This window comes from Rhinolophus sinicus, chromosome 16 (genome assembly GCF_057876585.1).
Source record: "Rhinolophus sinicus isolate RSI-liver-muscle chromosome 16, RSI-T2T, whole genome shotgun sequence".
Lineage (NCBI taxonomy): Eukaryota > Metazoa > Chordata > Mammalia > Chiroptera > Rhinolophidae > Rhinolophus > Rhinolophus sinicus.
In genome coordinates, this window is record NC_142516.1 from 79920344 (window position 1) to 79940488 (window position 20145).

At 49.3% G+C, this 20145-nt stretch overlaps 1 protein-coding gene across 5 annotated transcripts in view; it reads right to left on the reverse strand.

The window, feature by feature from the left end:
* LOC109435722 (semaphorin-4D) overlaps positions 1-14403 on the reverse strand; it is a 95333-nt gene extending 80930 nt beyond the window's left edge. For 2 of the 5 annotated variants that reach the window (XM_074330205.2, XM_074330201.2), the window contains exons 1-2: positions 14226-14402; positions 11175-11282 (exon numbers count right to left, since the gene is read on the reverse strand). The gene's annotated coding sequence lies outside the window, so the exon portion shown is untranslated. Of the gene's footprint in view, positions 1-11174; positions 11283-14225 lie in introns of all 5 variants that reach the window. The other 3 variants (XM_074330204.2, XM_074330203.2, XM_074330200.2) reach the window with 2 other exon arrangements.
* Positions 14404-20145: the final 5742 nt, after the last annotated feature.

The following is a 20145-nucleotide window of genomic DNA, read 5'->3' on the forward strand; positions in this document are numbered from 1 at the left end:
GTTCCGGCTGGGAGACCCAATGGCAAGGGCACAGATCATGTGAAGGCTGGTCCCACACACATAGGGCCGGAGCCCGGGACCACGCACTGTGGGGCTGATGCGGCCCTTCCAGGAGCTCGGGCTTCCTCACAGCACAGCAGTCACAGGGCCGTGGATCCTCACTTGGCATCTCAGGGCTCAAAGATCCAAGTAGTTTCCAGGCCACCCCGACCCACGGTGGGGGGCAAACACCGCATCCCAGTGACAGCAATGCTGATAGAATTGCAGCCAGGTTTTCTAAATTGCCACAGCCCTTTTCCGCACTAAGCTTCTGGATATTTCCTAATCGCTCTTAAGTTCCAATTCCGCATTCCTGACTTTGTGACCCCAAACCTGTCCTTGTTGGTTGGTGTCCACCCTCAACTTCCCCTCTCTGGTGGCAGGCATCCCCCATCGACGACTATACACCGTGGCCAGCTGGAAGCACCTCATCTGGTCCCCTCTCCCTCTGCCCATGACTGCTGGATCGCGATCCCCCACTGCACACAGTGCCTGGGACACTCCAGGTACGTCACATGGAGGGAACAGTGGCATATATAAGTGACGGGTTGATGCAGCAAAAGACAGAACAGCAGAGCAAAGCGGGCCCACCCACGTTGGAATGACCAGAGCGGTATCCACCCAGCCTCACTGGGCCCTGCTGTTGGGGAGATACAGAGGGTGATGAGGAGTGAGGTGCAGCTGAAAAGACCCCAAGGGGCCAGCAGCGGGGGTGGAAGAGGGGCGGGCCCAGGGTCCTTCCCAGAGGAAGCTCCTGGTGGAGGAATAGGCTTTGGAGCAGGTTGGAAACAGGGTGCCAGAGAAGAGATCAGAGACCTGAACTCCAGGAGCCCCGCTACAGGGACAGGTGAGCTATCTGCCCTGGGAAGTGAGCTGTGTCCTGAACGGAGAATAATGGGGAAAGAAGGTTAACAGACCACATTCATAATGGCCCAAACGGGAAACCAAGCCAAGAGCACAGTGCGCACAGAAATGGTGACACATGTGCACAACGGCACACTGGAAAGCGGCACCAACGTGGGAGCCCAGGCCAGCAACCCGGCCCCAAACCACTCACGAGTGACATCACAGGTGCATGCTGCAGAATCCACGGCACACAGAGTAAACCCCGCCAGGACACGCCTGTGGCGGTTATGTGGGAAGTGGTACCCCGAGGGGTGCAGTGCTAGATGGCCCAAGGGCTGCAGGCCGTGGGGTTCTGGGAGCCACACAACCATGTGGCTTGGTTTCTGGCCTGGGACATTATGAATGTGGCTCATTAACATTCTTCTCCCTTTATTCTCCATTCAGGACACAGAGTCCTTGAATGTCACAGCTCACTTCCCAGGGCAGATAGCTCACCTGTAGCTGGGCTCCTCTGGTTCAGGTGGCTCCATCTGTGAGCAAAGCCAGGCTATGTGCACGTCACCGTAAGGTGTACAGACATCTCACTGAGGAAGGAAGAAGGTAAACAGTAAGATGAAAATGGAGGAACAGGGGCAGGCCAGGTGGTTTTGTTGGTGGTGCCCTTCCTTTGCATTTCAAGATGGGGAAGGAGGCAAGGAGAGGTGTCCCCACCAAGTTGGGTGGGCGAGTCGGTGGTGGGTGGCACGGCTGGGCAAATTACAGGTCCGCGCTGTATATACTGTTTGAGGAATGTGTTTAGCATCTGGTGTGTTAAGTCAATTTCCCTTCACATTAGTTTATTTCACACTATTATTTTTAGAGACTGGCTACCTGACTATACCTCTTCATCTCTGACCGTCTGTTAGTGGCTTACAGCTTGAATCTGGGTGTCCTATTTATAAAAACCAGGAAACATCCTTCCCATAAATGCTTCTTTACATCCATGATTCCTTAGGATAAAACTCTAGATGTTGAACCCCAAATGGCCAATGGCGCATGCAACTTTAAAATCTGTCAAGTGCCCCGACCACTGGCTACCCCTCAGTGTGCCTGTTATGTGATGCGTACGGAGAGTACGCCTCTCTGCGAGCTTCGAGCCACAGCTCCTGCGGCACATCCTGCATCCCCATTTCCTAGCTGAGTGACCCAGGAATACGTTTCTTATTCTCTCTGTTCTCAACGTCCTCACCTGCAAAAGCAAGGGAAGGACGGTCCGAATCTGACAGGACTGTGGTCAGGATTCCACGAGACAGGCATCTGGCATGTTATGTACAGCGAGGTCACTGTGACTATCACCATAACATTCTTTCCCATGACAGCCTCCCTGTTTCCACCCAACCCATCGATACAAGGCACCAGTCACCCTTAAACACGGGTCTGGTCACATCAGTTACCTCTCAAATGCTTGGACAATGAGGCTGAGGGAAAGAAGCCAGACAAAGGCGAGAAACTATTATTCCACTTATGTGACATTCTGGAAAAGTCTGTAAGGACAGAAAACAGATCTGGGGTTGCTGAGGAAGTGGGGGAAAGGTTCTGACTCTGGAAGGGAACACGGGTACTTGTGGCCTTATGGAAATTTTCCATATTTTGGTTTGATGGTGTTACATGACTATCAAAACTCACAGAACAGAACATTGAAAAGGGTGAATTTTGCTGTATACAAATTATACCTCGGTAAATCTTACTTAAAATACAAATAATCCTGCAGAGACGGAAGTCTGCGCTGTGTGGTACGGTGCTCCAGGCTCTGTCACCGGGCCCAGCTGCTTTCCCTCCCATCCCTTGCTCACTCCAGGGTCGAGACCTAACTAAATACCCGTCACACCCATAGGCCCACGCACGTGTGGGGTTCCACACTCCCACCAGGGCTACACTGCCTGTGGTTCTCCGGACAGAATCCATGTTCAGACTGCGGCCCCACATCCTCCTCTTCTCTCAGATCTGCCTCCTCCCCTTCTGGAAGGTCTGCCTGGACCACCAGGACGTATTTTCCCTCCTGCCTCCACCTCAATAGTTCTTGACTCTGGCTGCACGTTAGAATTCCCTGAGCTGCTTGTCAAAACCACTGACGCACGGCCTCCGTCCCGTCCCAGGAGGTTCTCATGTAACTGGGTGGGTGTGGGGAGACCCTGGGACTTTGTTTTGCCGTCTTTAAAGAACCCCAGGCTCAGAAATGAAAGAGGGAACATCACTCAGATCCTACAGACATTAAAAAGATAATAAAGAAATATTACGAACAACTTTATACCAACAAGTTTGACAACTTGGATGAAATGTACAGAGCTTTGAAACACACAAATCACGAGGACTGACTCAAGAAGAAACAGAACGTCTTAACAGCCCCATGTCAAGAAACTGAATTCATAATTAAAAGCCTCTCCATAAAGAAAACCCCAGATGGCTTCACTAGTAAATTCTATCAAAGATTTGAGGAAGAAACAATACAAGCCCTACACAAATGCTTAAAAAAAAAAAAATCAAGAGGGAACACTTCCCAAATCACTGGGGGGCCCACATTACCCTGATACTGAAACCAGACAGAGATACCACAAAAAAAGAACATAATACCTCTCATGAATATATTTATAAATATCCTTAACAAAATTGTAGCAAATTGAATCTACCAGTGTATAAAAACAATAATACATCATGACCAACTGTGGTTTGTGCCAGGAATGCAAGGTTGTTTAACATTAAAAAATTAATCAACATAATTCATCACATTTATGAAAAAAAGAAAAACCATATGATCATCTCAATAGATACAGGAAAAGCATATGACAAGATTCAACATCCATTTGTAATAAAAACTTATAGCAAACTAGAACACTTCCTCAACCTTGTAAAAGGGCATCTACACTAAATCTGCACCTAATGTCATATTTAATGAAAAAACATTAAATTTTTTCTTCCTAAGATCAGGAGCAGGTAAGAACGTAGATTTTCACCACTTCAGTTAAGCAGTGTACTGAAAGTCCTGGACAATGGAATAAATGAAGAAAAAAATATATAAAAAGCATTGGATCTGAAAAGAAAGAAGTAAAATGGTCCCTATTCAATAACAGAAAATCTTAAGGACTACCAAAAAAGCTACTCAAACAAATAAGTGAATTTAGAAAGGTCACATGAAGAAACAATATTTTAAAAATCAATTATATTTCTACACACTAGCAATAAACAATAGGAAAATAAAAATATTTTAAATTCATTTAAAATATTCAAAAACATGAAATACGTATAAATGCATTTGATAAAATGTGTAAGCCCTGTGCACTGCGCACTGCGAATCACTGTTAAGAGAAATGAAGGAAGATGAACAGACGGAGAGCTAGTCCATGCTCATGGGCTGAGAGGCTCAATACTGTTAAGATGCCAATTTTCTCCAAATTGATCTAAGGAATTAATGCAGTGACAGTCAAAACTTAAGCAGGTTTTTTCGTAGAATCTGACAAGCTGATTTTAAATTTATATGGTAATGCAAAGGGCCTAGAATAGACAAAACAATCGCAAACGAAGCAGAGCTGGAAGATTCACACTACCTGACTTCAAGAATCATTAGAAAGCAAGAGTCAGGAAGATGGTGTGTTTTGGGGGCTGATGGGGAATAAGCCATAACGAACCAGAAACAAAGCCATACAGACATGCTCAATTACTTTTCAAACATGATGCCAAGAGAATTCAATGGGAAAGGATAGTTTCTTTAATAAATGGTGCTGGAAAAACTGGGCATCCTTATGTAAAACACGAACCTTAATCCTTAGCCCTTTCCAGTTAAAAATGAACTTGAAATGGGTAATAGATCTAAACACAATAGCTAAAACCAAACGTCTTCAGAAGAAAACGTAGGAGAAAATCTTTATGACTATGGGTTAGGCAAGATTTCTTAAATAGAACACGAAAAGGACAAACTACTGAAAACAACTGATAAAACTGGATTTAATCAAAACTAAAAACCCTTTGAAAGATGTCATTAATAAAATAAAAAAGCATGCCAGAGACTAAGAGAAAATATTTGCCATAAAAATACCTGACATTGCGACAACATGGATGGATCTCGAGATTATAATGGTAAGTGAAATAAGTCAGACAGATAAATTAGAGAACCATACGATTTCATTGATATGTGGTATATAAAACTGAAAACAACAAAAGAACAAGACAAATAAATGAAGAAACAAAAACTCATAGACACAGACAATAGTTTAGTGGTTATCAGAGGGTAAGACACAGACAATAATTTAGTGGTTACTTCTAGTAAAGGGGGTCGAATATATGGTGATGGAAAGAGAACTGACTCTGGGTGGTGAACACACAATGTGATATATAGATGATGTAATACAAAATTGTACACCTGAAATCTACGTAACTTTACTAACAATTGTCACCCCAATACAGTTTAATTTAAAAAAAAACACCTGACAAAGGATTTGAATCCAAACTAGGTAAACAACTCTTATAACTCAAATATAAGGAAAGCCCAATCAAAAGCTGGCAGAAGAGTTGAACAGATACTTAAAAGTACACAAATAGCTAATAAACAAACAGGAAAAGATACTCAAATCAACAACACAACACTACAGCATACCCAGTAGAATGGCTAAAATAAAAGAGACGAGCAGGTGTTGGCAAGAGCATGAATGACTGCATTCACACGTTAGCAGTGGGGATGGAAGATGATACACCCACTTCGGAAAACAGAGCGCAGTTTCTTATAAGTAAGATATACACTTCCCACACACCCCTACAATTTCACACGTCGGGAGTTACCCAAGAGAAAAGAAAACACATGTCCATGTGAAGATTTGCTCACGAATGCACAAATCATTTTTATACCGTTTTTATTGTGATAAAATACACGTAAGATAAAATTTACCATTTTAAAGTGTACAATCCAGTGACACTGGGCACATTCACAGTGTTGTACAACCATCACCGCTACCTATTTCCAGAACACGTTCATCATCTCAAAAGGAAGCCCCTTGCACTGTAAGCAGTTACTCTCCATTCTCCTCTTCCCAAACCCTGGCAACCACTAATCTGCTATCTGTCTCTATGAATTTGCCTATTCTGGACACTTCATATAAATTAAATCATAAAACATGTGCCCTTTTATGTCTATTTTCACTTTGCATGTTTTCAAGGGTTATCCACATTGTATCATGTGTCAGTGCCCCCCGCCCCCCGCCTTCCTTTATGGCCAAGTCATATATCACTGTCTGGATGGGCCACATTTGGTAATCCACTCACCCAATGATGGACATGTGCGTTGTTCCCATCTTTTGGCTGTTGTTAATAGTACCGCATGAACAGTCGTGTATAACTGTTTGAATACGTTTTCAGTTCTTCTGTGTATATGCCCAGGAGAGGAATTGTTGAGGCATATGGTGATTCCATGTTTAACTTTTTAAGGAATCGCTGAACTGTTCCAAAGTTGCTGCAGCATTTTACATTCCCACCAGCAATGTATAAGGGTTCCAATTTCTCCATGTGCTCACCAACACTTGTTATTTTCCTTTTTTTTTTTGATAAAAGCCATTCTGGTAAGTGGGAAGTGGTCTCGCACTGTGGTTCTGATTTGCATGGCCCTAGTGACTAATGATGCTGAACATCTTTTCATGTGCTTATTCGTCATTTGTATATCTTCTTTGGAGACATATTTGCTCATGTTTTACTGGCTGTTTGTCTTTTTGTGCTGAGTTGTAGCTCATAGCACGTATATTCACAACAGCCAATCTACACAGGAAGCAATCCAAACATCCACCAACAGGTGAGAGAATCAATAAGCCATGGCACACCCACACAGTGAAACAGGACTCAGCACTAAAAAGACATGAAGCACTGATATACTCAGCAACATGTAAGAATCTCAGAAACATCATGTGAATGAAAGAAGCTAGACACAAAGAGTCTGTAACACAGGCTTTCATTTCGAAACTCCTGAAGAAACAAATCTTATCTCTAAGAATCTAATCGTAGCAGATCAGTGATTGCCTGGGCAGGGGGTTGAGTGCAAAGGGGCAAAAGGGCATTTGGGGAGGGCTCACAAGCCAAACAGTCTGTCTCTAAGGCTCAGCTCTGCTGCACCACGCCCAAGTGGCCAGGACGACGAATGAATGGGTGAGTGGGCATGCACAGCGGACCGCAGGCTGGAGTTTATCAACCCCTGGCCTGTGTCACAATTGTGATGGCAGGTGCATAGCTGTATACATTTGCCAAGACTCACTGAACAGTGCACTTAAAGAGTGCCTTTTACTGTATGTAAAACTGGTAAAGGAAACACTGTTTCTACAGGCCGAGCACTGGAGTCTAATGTACCCCCAGACTGAGGGCCAGGCCCTGCCTCTGCCTTCCCGTCCACCCTAAGAGCGCACCCAGACGGGCAGCCCCGGCTTAGCCCAAGTAGCTCTTAACCCTCTAGTACATTCCAGTCCCCTGGATGGCCTGTGAAAACAGAGCTTCTGATTCAGGGGGCCTGGCGTGGGGCTGAGAACCTGTACTTCCAATGAGTTCCAGAGACTCGCTGCTGCTGGCATGGGGACCAGGCCTTGGGAAGTGCTATCTCATTCTCCTAGCGTCAGTGGATGTGGCATTAAGTCGGTGTGTAGATAAAACACTGGCCCTCGCTAGTGGCTGGAGGCTGACTACAGGAAAAGCCAGGCTAATGTCAGGAGGGAACCCTCATGGCCCAGCTGGCAACGGGACAAGCATGAGGTCAAGGCCTCACTTTCAGCCTTGGTTTTCCAACCCCACCCCCCAGCGGGCCTGGCCCCGTTCTCCTTTCTTCTGTCCTACACAGCTGTGCTCTCCCATGGGAGGGCATCCACCCCTACCCAGGGGCCTGGCACAGTCAGCTCTCCAGGCCTCCTGTAGCCCCTGAGTGTCCACCACCGTGCTCAGGACTCGGCCATCCCAAGTTTCCACAACGATTCTCTGCTGCCCTGGCTTCCTCCCCGCCTTCAGACTCCAGGGACAAGCAGAGGTGCGCTGCACACTATAGGCCAAGGGCAGCTTACAGGGGACAGCTGGCCTGACGCAGAAACCCCTCCCTTCTATCTGCGCAGTCCATCCTCGGACTGGAGGGCCCGTCACGAGCCCCCCTCCTGGCCTCCTCCCCCGCTGCTCTATCCTTCCCTTCAGAACAGAGACCTGAACCAGAAGCTTTCTCTCAACCGTTTGCCCATCGGCACCTACCCTCTCTTGTAAACTCTTGGCCCCCAGGGCACTTGTCAGGTCCCCAGTGACCTCCATGTTGTAAGGTCAATTCTCCAAGGTTAGTTCTCAGGCCTCGCCTCACCAGACTCCGGGCCGAGAAGTAACTTCCTCTGCATGCTCCTCCTGCGTGGTCCTCTGGTGCCCATAGCTGTCCCCTGCCTCTCTGGTCACTCTTTCCTGGTCTGTCAGCCTTTCTTCTCCTCTCCTCCATCTACCTGCCTCCATTGCATCTCTGGCCTCACAGCTTAAAAACACCACCTCTGTGCCGCCATCACCCAGCCCAGTCTCTCCCCCCAACTCTCGTTTCTTTTTCTGAAAAGAAACTAAGGTGCACCACCTCTGCCTGGACAGCGAGGGAGCTCACAGGAACTGTCTGGAGAGCCGGCGGTCCTCCCGAATTCCCCATCTCAGGACTATGCCAACCCCATCCCTCTGGCTGTCTGACCAGGAATCTCAGGCTCACCTGAACTCCTCTATTGCCAACCGTACTGTTAGCTCCATTATCACGACACACCCGGAATTGGCCAGAGCCCACCGCCTGCACAGGGTGGCTCCTGCCCCTCCTAGTGGCCACTCTACCCTCAGGCCTTGCTCAGCTGTGCCTGGACGTCCCCCTGGGTCACTCTGCACTCACCACACCACTGGCTCAAGGAGGCCCACTGGCCACCTGATTTCACATCCCAAACACACCCCCAACTGCCTCCCTTGAGTGCCTGGACCCTATGCTTTTTTTCTTTGGAGCACTGCGGCCCCATAGGTGACACAATCTCATCCATTTCTTCTCTGTAGCCTTCCGTCTCCCTCGACTTGACCGTAAGCTCCAAGTGAGGAGGCCTTTTGTCTCTGGGTTTCTTGCCGTAATCAGCATTCAATAAATACACTTACGGGGGAAGCAATGAGACTCCACGAAGCAGACAAATTTGCGAGTTGAAAGGTCCTTAAAGGTCCAACTCCTTCACCTCAAGAAAGATGAGCAACGGGACATCACCTACAAAGTTTACAGACCTGCTGAGTTCCCTGAACGCCTAGGCGGCACAGCTCTTCTTGGGCAGGACCCCGGGGCCCTTGAAGGACAGGGGAGCAGGGAACGTGCCAGATGTGAAGGGAAAAGGGGACGAGTCCTTATGCCCGTTCTGACGGCAGACAGCCCTGGGCCGCGCTGACACACCCCAGGCTCAGGGCCTAGCCCGGCTGTGCCCTTCCCAGGCCACGGAAAACACTGGTCAACAACAACGACGATAAACACACCAAGCGCACGGTGAGAACAAAGGGGCCCAGCTTCAGGCTCTCATTTTGGGCAGGCCCCCAGGAACACAACGTCCTTCCAAACAAAATCAAAATACACATACAACAGAGCCAAACAACACCCAAATACTAGATCAAAGCAAAAAATATTCAACTCAAGTTTCTTGCAAAAGGGAAGAAAAACAGAAAAACAAAACAAACAAACAAAACCAAAACCCAAACAAACTAGAATTCCAGGCAACTTGTACTTTTTACTTTGTGGACTTACCATTTTTGTGCTTTTTCTGTTAGTGTAGATTAAGGTTCCTTAACATACCTCTACTAAATGAAAGGAAAAAAGAGACAAAACAACCTCTGAAAATGAGTGTAACACCCCACAATGGCAGACTTTCCAATCTGCAGTGGAAACCCACCCACGAAGGTTCTGGACCATCTTTGCTTTCATTTCTGGGCCAAGCACTGTGAAGGGGAATGTGCTTCTCCACTTGAACTAGGGCTGTGGTGGGTCTGAGCTGAGGGCGTCCCACCCCATGGCCCAGACCCCGGACAGCACAGCCTGCCTTTTCCCAGCTCCCCCATAGCTGGGTGACAGGCACGTTGCTGTCCAGTTGTCAGGGTTTGGATCTTGTGTTCCCTGCTGCCAAGGGCAGGGTATCAATGTCTGTTCCTGGCCCCCAGAGTCATATGCTGATGGCCAGTGACACCTGATTCACTGAGTGCCTCATTTAAGCCACACTGTCTCTTATGAAGGTGTGTAGGAAAACAAATCAAATGATGCCATTTAAAGCAAATTTAGATACAGAATTTTAGAAACTTAAAATAGGATATTATATTACCTAATGCAGACCCTTCGTTAAAAATTAATTTTAAAATTACAAAAGTAATTCCACTGTAAAAAACACACAAAAAACAAACAGAAGTATACAGAAGTGGAATAAGTGTACCGTGTTTCCCCGAAAATAAGCCCTAGCATGATTTCTCAGGATGACATCCCTGAACATAAGCCCTAATACATCTTTTGGAGCAAAACTTAATGTAAGACCCGGTCTTATTTTCAGGGAAACACAGTAGGTTCCCCTCCCTCTTCCCCTCCTCCCCTCCCCCAACACACACACAGTCACACTTTCTCCCCATCACACACACAGTCACACTTTCTCCCCATCACACACATGCACACCCTTCCCTCCCACCCCATCCCGAACTGGGGACACTTGCTCAGAGCTGTGCTCCTAGAGTCTAGAGCACTGCCCGCCCCACTGCGCCACAGCAGGCACGCTATAATTATCTATTCCATAAACAGTGTGTGTCCTTCCAGATTGTTTTCTAATCCTAATTACCTGCATACACATAAATGGGATCATTTCTTACAGGCTACACTGAGTGATGTTTTTACTTAATATATTGGCACTTGTTTTAAAGTCAACCTCTGTACTCTTTCATGAAGTAAAGGATCCTATGGCTTGTTTTGGGGCATGGGAATGGTGTTCTTAGATTATTATTAACTTTTTATTATGGAGAATTTAAAAAATACACAGAAGTGGACAGAACAGCATAACAAACCCTCAGGTACCCTCACCCAGACCCAGCAACTGTCCACCCACGGACGATCTACCCCTCCCCACACACACCTCCTCCCATGCTAATCTGAAACAGATCCCAAACACAGTATCATTTCCTCTGCAAATACTCCAGCACCTACTGCTAAAAGGTAAGGATCTTTTTAATATAACCACACCGTTACTAAGAAATACTATCAGTCTTTAAAATCTTTCACTCAACAAGTGTCCAACCTTCTCATAAATACTGTAATTTTTGAAAGGAGTGACTCTTCGGTCGATGGTTGGTCTGACTGCCTTGCGTCCAAAGCCTGCAATCCAGGGGTGCTGCTACGAAGTGACCTGGCGGGGATAAAGTCTGTTTTTATGGACAGCATCTGAGATTTTTAGGCCAAATAGCAGAGCCTGTCCCATGGGACGGAGGCTCATACAGGCATATAGAGAGGCGGCTATGGGGGGAATGGCATCTGGACCGCTGGTGTGCCAGGAGCAGCAGCAGGGAGCCAGCCCAGGTGTGCACGCAGGAGGGTCAGGCAAACTGGAAAGTGAGCCACTCCAAGGAACTGGGAACAGCCAGTTTGCCAGTCCCAAGGAGGACCTTAACTGGCGTGCTGAAATCACCACCCCATCTCCAGGCAAGGCCCGGCAGCAGGCAAACTAGACAGCGGTGCAGAGGAGCCAGTCCGACCTGCCCACTCTCATAGATGCCCTGAGACACGCCCGGATACACGCCCCGAGTCACTCCCGAGACACGCCCTGAGACATCGCCAGATGTGTGCAGTTGCACCTGCCAAGCCCAGGGCAACCTGAGACAGAGGGAGAGAGGATCTCCCATCATGCCTCTGTCACTTTTGTGACCACTGACCACTTTCCTTCTCACCTTCTATTCTCCCTTGTGGAATGGTGAAAGGTGAAGAGAGAAATAGCTGTCCTTAGTGGAGAACTGCAAGGACTGAACCCTTTCTCCCAGGGACCACCCTTGACAGTCAGTGGACAAATTCACTTGGACATTTCTATACAGCCAGCCTCACCCCACTGCCACCTTGCATGCTTGGATGGTTAACAGGTCACAGTTGTCACTCTGGGAAGAACGTGAGGGTGGGGACTGGGGGGTGTGGTATTGCCAGCCACCTCACCTTCCTAGGAGTTCTTTTAACCAAGCAAATTCTTAGCATAAAGGGTTAAGGAGCTATAAATTATCATGTAACTAGGAAGCAATTCACTTGTAGAGCTGCAGGGGCCTAACCCAGGGACACTGAGGACACCCAAGAGACATGGGTCCCAGCTGCCAACCCACGAGCTCTGGCCCCAGCCTCACCACACAAGACACCAAGACACTGGGTCAGGTGGAGGCTCTGCAGCCACCTCCCCGCCCGCCCATCTCTACCCCACTACCAGCAATGGGACACAGCGGGAGGGGCGGGAGGCCTGGGCCTGTCCACGCTGGATGTAAGAGAGGCGCACGCCCTCCAGAAGCACAGAGACGACCACTGATCTTTGCAATGCATTGTTGATTTTGCTGTGTGTTGGCATTGGTGGATGGTCCTCCCTGTCACTCAGAGCCGGCCATTAGTGTGTACTCCCAAGCATGGCCTAGACTCCCCTGCCTGGTGTGGAGAAGGCGCTTGAGATGAAATCGGCCTCAGGCTACCCACACGGTGGGGGTCACATGTGGATGAAGTCATTAAGGTCATCTCTCCTCCCCCAGACACATTGGGCAACTGTGTGGCACACATGGCCTTGCACCCGCCACACCTCAGCCTAAAAGGGTACACCATCTTCCAGGACTCCAAGCATGGCTACCAGAGTACCCCAGTCACCAGGGGAGAGGTCTCTGCAAGGCTATTTTCCAACAGACGTGTATGCTGGTCAGGAGGGTGGGCAGAGGAATTAATGGCACCATTTCAGAGGGGGCAGACAGACAGACAGAAGGTAAAGCCCATCACCCGAGCCAGTCCCCCTCTCAGCCCCCCCGCCCCCCCCACCCAGCTCGAGGTCCTGTAATGGAGAGACCGGAAGGGGAAGGACCCAGCAGAGCTGCCTGTCAGTGCCAGCCTTTAGTTTTCATTTCTGGATTTGATTTACCTGCTGGGTGTACTACAGACACTGTTATCAGTCTGAGGGTTTGCTCTCCCGAGGGACTGACAGTCCTTGCCCATAGAAACGCCTGGTGTGTCCCCTCATTCCTGAAGTTTTTCTCCCTGGTAGCACACGGTGACTGGGGTACTCAGAGGCCGGGTTTATTATTCTTCACTCTAGCAGACAATGTGCACAGACACCAACGATTCAAGTGACAATTGGGGTATTACCTCTACCAGAATCTTGGCCCCACTGCTGCCTCAGTAGGCCTATTTCTGGGACACAGTAAACATTCCCAGATAACGGCACCCAGACAGCTAGCAGGCATCCCCAGGCCTGGGGCGGATATGAGGTGACAGGCCACGGATGTCACTTCACTCCCTGGAAACTTCCACTCGGTGACACCTAATGAATTTAAATAGACTCAAGAACAGGAGGGCTGGCTGCTTGGCCACAGGCCCCAGGTCCAGCATGGCCTGCGGGGCCTGGCGACCCAGAGCCTGGGATATACTCCATGTAAAGGGAGATTTTCAAAACAAAAGCAGAACCACTTCGTGTGGCACACGCTCCAGAAAGCAGGGCCCAGCCTTCAACTACAGGCCTCATTTTCAGTGAACTACTCACCTACAAACTCCCATCCACCCCCAGCACCCGATACTAAACCAAATGAACGAACAGGACGACCACTCTCCTTTCCAAGTTTGTACTGGCAAAACCCCAGCGGACTCAGCCCCCTGCAGCTCACCAGGCGGCTGCAACAGGTGCAGCCTAGCTATGGCTGGTAATTCTCCTTGGCTGTTCCAGAATCACGCAGCCAAAACCCTAAAGGGAACCGAGGCCTGCAGCACTCACCGCCACGGCCGACCTGCCCCACCTGTCTGAGTGCACGGTTCCAGGTCCAATGCACCAGGGCAGCGGCCTCCACGACAGAAATAGAAGCGGGGCCCCGCCAGACCGGCGTGGGGCCGGACTGGCTGGAGCCGGGCGGGGCCGCGCGGCCAGGAGCGCTGCGGGCCCCGGCCGAGCGCGCCACCTCTGCGCCCGGCCTGGGTCTGCAACGCGCCCCGCGCCCCGGAGCCGCGCGGAACCACCTGCTCGCCCCGGCCGGGAGAGAGTCAGGCAGGGGAGGAGTCTTGGGGGGTCGGAGGAGGGTCTCGCTTCCCTGCGCACCTGCCCGGCCGGCGCACACCCTCCGCCCGCCCTTACCTTGCGCGGCGTGTCCTGGCGGTGCCCGGCCGGCGAGCGCGGGCGCAGGAATGGCGGCGGCGGACCCGGAGGCGGAGGCCCAGCGCGCAGGGGCGGTGTGGAGGGGCGGCGCGGGGATGCTGCGGCGCGCGAGGGCGCGGGACCGACGCGGGAGGGAGCGCGCGGGGCGGCGCGCAGGCCCCTCCTCCGCTCCCCGCCTCCCCTTCCCGCCTCCCCCTCTCTCCTCCTCTTTTCCCCTCCCTCCTCCTCCTCTCTGCCAGTCCGGCTCACCTCCCTCCTCCTCTCTCCCCCACCCTTTTCCCCTCCCCTTTCTTCACCTTCCTGCACTCCACACTTCCCTCTTTCTCTCTTGCCCACCTTCTCTTCCTCCCCTTTCTTCACCTTCCTCCACTTCACGGACCCCCCCTCAACCCCAGAGGCTGTCCCCCTGCCCTGAGCCTCTGTTGGGTCCAGCACGGTTTCTGATGAAGTGCCCAGTTACCCCTCCTCACCACTTGGTGAGGGACCAGTTTGCCCCTTCTGGGAGCCAGGTGGGACCCCACCCTTTCCAGACTCCCCCAAATCCCCAAGGGTCATGTGCCTTCAGGCCCTGGTGCAGCTCTGCTGGGGACCTAACCTGTACAGTGTGTGGGCAAAGCCTGTGGGCATCCAGGACACTTGACCCTTGCTTCTAAAGCAAATATGACTTTGGGCAAATCTGAACATTCCAAACCAGGCCCCGTGCCATTTTCTCAAGTGAGGCAGGCAGGTGCCTCCTCCAATCTAGGTTTTTCCCTAGCCCTTCTGTACTCCCATGTGAACTGCTAAGGGTTCACCATCTTCTACATCTGATGGCAATGGGTTCCCCAGTACAGCCCCTGGCGACACATATTTGTACTAACCCATGGATGTGAGAATACTGCTTGCTTCTGCCCTGGAGGGAGAAGTGACAGGCCTCTGACCATGGCTGGTCATAGCAGGCTTGGTGAGCAGGCTTGCTGAGAGACACCGTCCTGAGAAAGAGACGCAGTGTCTGAGTCAGGAGTCAGGGCTCACCCTGGTGAGGCGCAGCCAGCCAGCGCTCCCTGGGCTACAGCACCCACGTGGGAGCCCTAGGCTGCTTTCCTGATGGCTGGCTGCTGAGAGCCAGAGAGAGTTTCGATGAAGCCTTTCCAAAGTGATCAGTAATGGCCCCAGAGCCTCAATTACCATAAGGGCCTCCTGTCCTTAGCCTGGCCTTAGGACGACCAGTGAACAAACAAGGGGCCAGCAAAGACCACGATGGTGAAGTGAGTGCCCACGGTGCAGGCAGGGCTGGAGGGGGGCTCACTCCCCTCCCTCTGTGGGTGGGGATCATGACCTGGAATCTTATAAACTCCAGTTTGTCTTCATTCCAAAGCTTCCAAGGTGACCTTGGGAACCCCATCCTGCCCTCCCTGAGGTGAGGAGAGGGCACCACCTCAGGGATCAGCTGCACATCAGGGAGGAATCACCGGAGAGTCCACAGCACCATGTGTTCTGCATTCCTTGCTGGAAACTGTACAGGAAGTGGGGGTGATGTCCTTCCCAATCTCCTTCCAGTTGGAAGGGTCTGTGATCTATGTCCCCAGCTCATTTGGATAAAAGCTTGATGGGAAGGGATTAAGTCAGGGCTATTTTAACAGCATCCCATGCCGCAGTAGGGACCCACTCTCAGGATTGTTAAAAGCAAACACTGCGGAGAGGGAAGGGAGAGGGGGGGGGCTCTCCTGTATTCTTCACTAGTTGGACACTTCAAGAACATAGTGCCCTTGCCTGGTGTCTAAGGACAGCCACCAGTGGGCCATGGGAGGTTCGTTGTCACACCCGGAGCCGTCAGCCTGGAAAATGGATGTGTGGAGCACAGGATGGTGGAATCCAAATGTTTGCAAAACTGTCCTGGAAGAAGGATTACCCTGTGGGGTTAGGAAGGGTAGAAGGAGAACAGATGGGAGGGAATTAGATTAGAGAATAGGTTTCTGCCCACTGTGAATGCTTCCTGGCAGATCTGCCTGCCAGAGGAGCCGGCCACCCCTGGAGCAGTGTGTCCTTCAGGTCAGCGTCTAGACAGGTTCTGGGGCCACCTCAGGAGCCTGCTGGAGGGGCCTGCAGCAGGAGGATGAACGCTGGGACCTCTTTCAGCTGTTAGACCCATGCCTTGCTCTCTTAAAAGCACACATATGGCAGGCCCTGCACCCCTTCCCACTCCCTCTGCAGAGCAGAGCAGGCCCTGGCAAGGAAAAGGCTTAGTTAGAACACCTGGCCTGGAGCCAACACTTTGGCTTCAGGACCATTAACCCTCCACCTCCCCTGGCCTGTTTCCTCATTTGTGTAAGGGAGACAGGAGAGAATTCTGTGGTGATGGCAGTTCCCACCACCCAGCACCAGGGAGGTCCTCCTTTCCAGTGGCCTCGCCCTGGTCACACAAAGGAATCCAGTTGGTCTCTTCATTCTTGTTGTCACTGTTCCACATTCTACTAGGGGACATTTTAAACACATACATAAGAATAGCCAAATGAACCCCCGCTCATGGGATGGCAATCTTGTGTCCCTCAGGACCACTCCCCTTTCCCCAATACTAATTTGAAACATATCAAGGACCAATATAGACCAATTTGTCTTCAAGCTTCCCCAGAAACGCTGAGTGCACACGTAGGTCACATTTGTGAAGCGTCTGTGCGTTTTCTGTTGGCATGGGGAATCCTGTGCTATTGAATGCCTAGGTGCTATTGAAATCCCGTATGAAAAGAAACTCAGTGTGCCAGCTTAGACAGCACAGGCTACACTCTGCTTCCACTATCACCCAAGTAGACAAAAGAAGAGTCACCATTTCTTGGCCTCTGCTCCTCTGCGTGTGGCGGAACAGGTGTATGGTGGGCTGGGAGCAGTTTTAAAATTGTCCAAATGAGAGAATTTGAGCAAGGGAGGAATATGTTTGAGAAGAACTGCCTTATTGCATTTCACCTGCAGCCGCCGGTGCCGCCCCCACCCCAGCCTGTGACCAGGGCTGAGCACATGGGCTGCAGGGCAAAGGGAATGGAGGCCCCTGGAGAAATGGGCCCCGGAGGCTGGAGCGATGTCTGGGGAGCCTGTGCTGCTTCCAGATTTGGAGAAATGTGTTTAGACTGTGACCACTAAGTGCTCTTCTGATGCGTGGGGCCAGGCCTCTGCTGTGAGTGCTGCTGTGGCTGCTGATGGCTTGACTGTCACTCCACCCCAGAAAAGGCCTACCTCCTGCAGCCTCTGTAAGATAATGGTCCTCAGGGTCTCCACGGGGTACCTTCAGCTGAAGAAGGAAGCATCCGGTGCCCCCAGTGCCCTCCTGTGCCACTGCCCTCCTGATGCCCCACCGAGTGTGAAAATTCTGTTTTCGAAAGTTGTGTTCTGGTGTATAAATGAGGTGGCAGGGCTGTTGTCATTGTTCTGTGCACCCCACAAAGTATTCTAGCTGTTAGACCAGTAAGTGCTAACTCCCTGTGGTGAAGGGGGTAATCCAGTCTCACGCACATTCTCCTAGCACTTTCCATGTCGCTGAGCACACAGCATGGCTTATCAAGCCATCCTTTGTCATACTCAGGAGGAAGATTCTAGACGGTGGGCGGGAGAAAGTGGCTGAGCACCACCCCAGCTGGAAGGGGGGGGGAGTGGAAATCCGGCCGGCAGAACAGGACACTGGCATGCTGCCAGGGCTGACCATTGGCTTCATCTGAGCTTGGGTCCTCGTGGACCTGCACCAGCACTGCCTTCCTCACCCCAAATGTCACCCATGCCATCAGCTACAGAGCCACCGCACTTCACTGTGCCCCAGGCCTCCGCAAATGCCCACCAGTCGTTATGGCCCCTGCTCAGCCCAAGCATCTTTCTCCAACCCCACCCACACATCCCTGGCGGAGCAGAGTGGCCCCTCCAACTGCAGTGTCAGTTTCCACCAGGGTCAACTATACCTGTTTCTTCATATCTTCCTTTTCAGCCTGGCTTTCATTTTGAGCTTCTAGAACTTTGTGAAGTCTATTGATCTCTTTTCAGAATAATTCCTTTTAAATAGAACAACAAATCATCAGATTTGTTTGGAACCACAAAAGACCCCGAATAGCCAAAGCAATCTTAAGAAAAAAGAACTATAATGGAGGTATCACACTTCCTGACTTTGGCCTGTACTACAGGGCCACAATAATCAAAACAGCATGGTATTGGCAGAAAAACAGACACATAGACCAATGGAATAGAATTGAGAACCCAGAAATAAAACCACATAAATATGGACAGATAATTTTTGACAAAGAAGCTAAAAACATACAATGGAGCAAAGACAGCCTCTTCAATAAATGGTGCTGGGAGAATTGGATAGCCACGTGCAAAAGAATGAAACTGGACTGCTATTTGTCACCATATACCAAAGTTAATTCAAAATGGATCAAAGACTTAAGCATAAGACCTGACACAATAAACTGCATAGAAGAAAACATAGGTACTAAACTTATGGACCTTGGGTTCAAAGAGCATTTTATGAACTTGACTCCAAAGGCAATGGAAGTAAAAGCTAAAATAAACGAATGGGACTATATGAAACTTAAAAGCTTCTGCACAGCAAAAGAAACCATTGACAAAATAAAGAGGCCACCAACTGAATGGGAGAAGATTTTTGCTAACAGTGCCTCCGATAAGGGGCTAGTATCCAGAATATACAAGGAACTCATGCAACTGAACAACAAAAAAACAAACAACCCAATTGAAAAATGGGCAGAGGACTTGAAGAGACATTTCTCCAAAGAGGACATACAAATGGCAAATAAACATATGAAAAAATGCTCAACATCACTAATCATCAGAGAAATGCAAATCAAAACCACAATGAGATATCACCTCACCCCAGTCAGAATGGCTATCATCAACAAGACAAATAGTAACAAATGTTGGAGAGGTTGTGGAGAAAAAGGAACCCTCATACACTGTTGGTGGGAATGCAGACTGGTGCAGCCGTTATGGAAGGCAGTGTGGAGGTTCCTCAAAAAATTAAAAATAGAATTGCCGTATGACCCAGCAATCCCTCTCCTGGGTATCTACCCAAAAAATCTGAAAACATTTAGAGATAAAGACACGTGTGCTCCAATGTTCATTGCAGCTTTGTTTACGGTGGCCAAGACATGGAAACAACCAAAATGTCCTTCGATAGATGAATGGATAAAGAAGTTGTGGTACATATACACAATGGAATACTATTCGGCAGTGAGAAAAGATGATATAGGAACATTTGTGACAACATGGATGGATCTTGAGAGAGTAATGCTGAGCGAAACAAGTCAGACAGAAAAAGCAGAGAACCATGTGATTTCACTGATATGTGGTATATAAACCAAAAACAACAAAAGAACAAGACAAACAAATGAGAAACAGAAACTCATAGACACGGACAATAGTTTAGTGGTTGCCAGAGGGTAAGGGGGGTGGGGGGGGAGGTGAGGGTAAGGGGGATCGAATATATGGTGATGGAAGAACTGACTCTGGGTGATGAACATACAATGGGATTTATAGATGATGTAATACAGAATTGTACCCCTGAAATCTATGTAATTTTACTAACAATTGTCACCCCAATAAATTTAATTAAAAAAAAAAAAAAAGAATAATTCCTTTAATTGCATAATATAAAATACAGGATTAGAAATGAAACCTATTATACTGAAATCTGGTTATCAAAATATTTTAACCTGTGATCCATTTGCTTTATTTACACACTGAGTGACACGCTCTAGCAGCAGGTCTGATATCTAGTAATTCTGAAGTTGTGAGAAGCTGCCTCGTATTTTGAGATGTGATGTGAAAACATCTGTGATTTCTACTGGGGCAGGTGGCACATTCGACTAACATAACTGTGCTCTGTTGCTTGCATTAGTACTTGAAATAAACGCTTAACTTCAGTTAG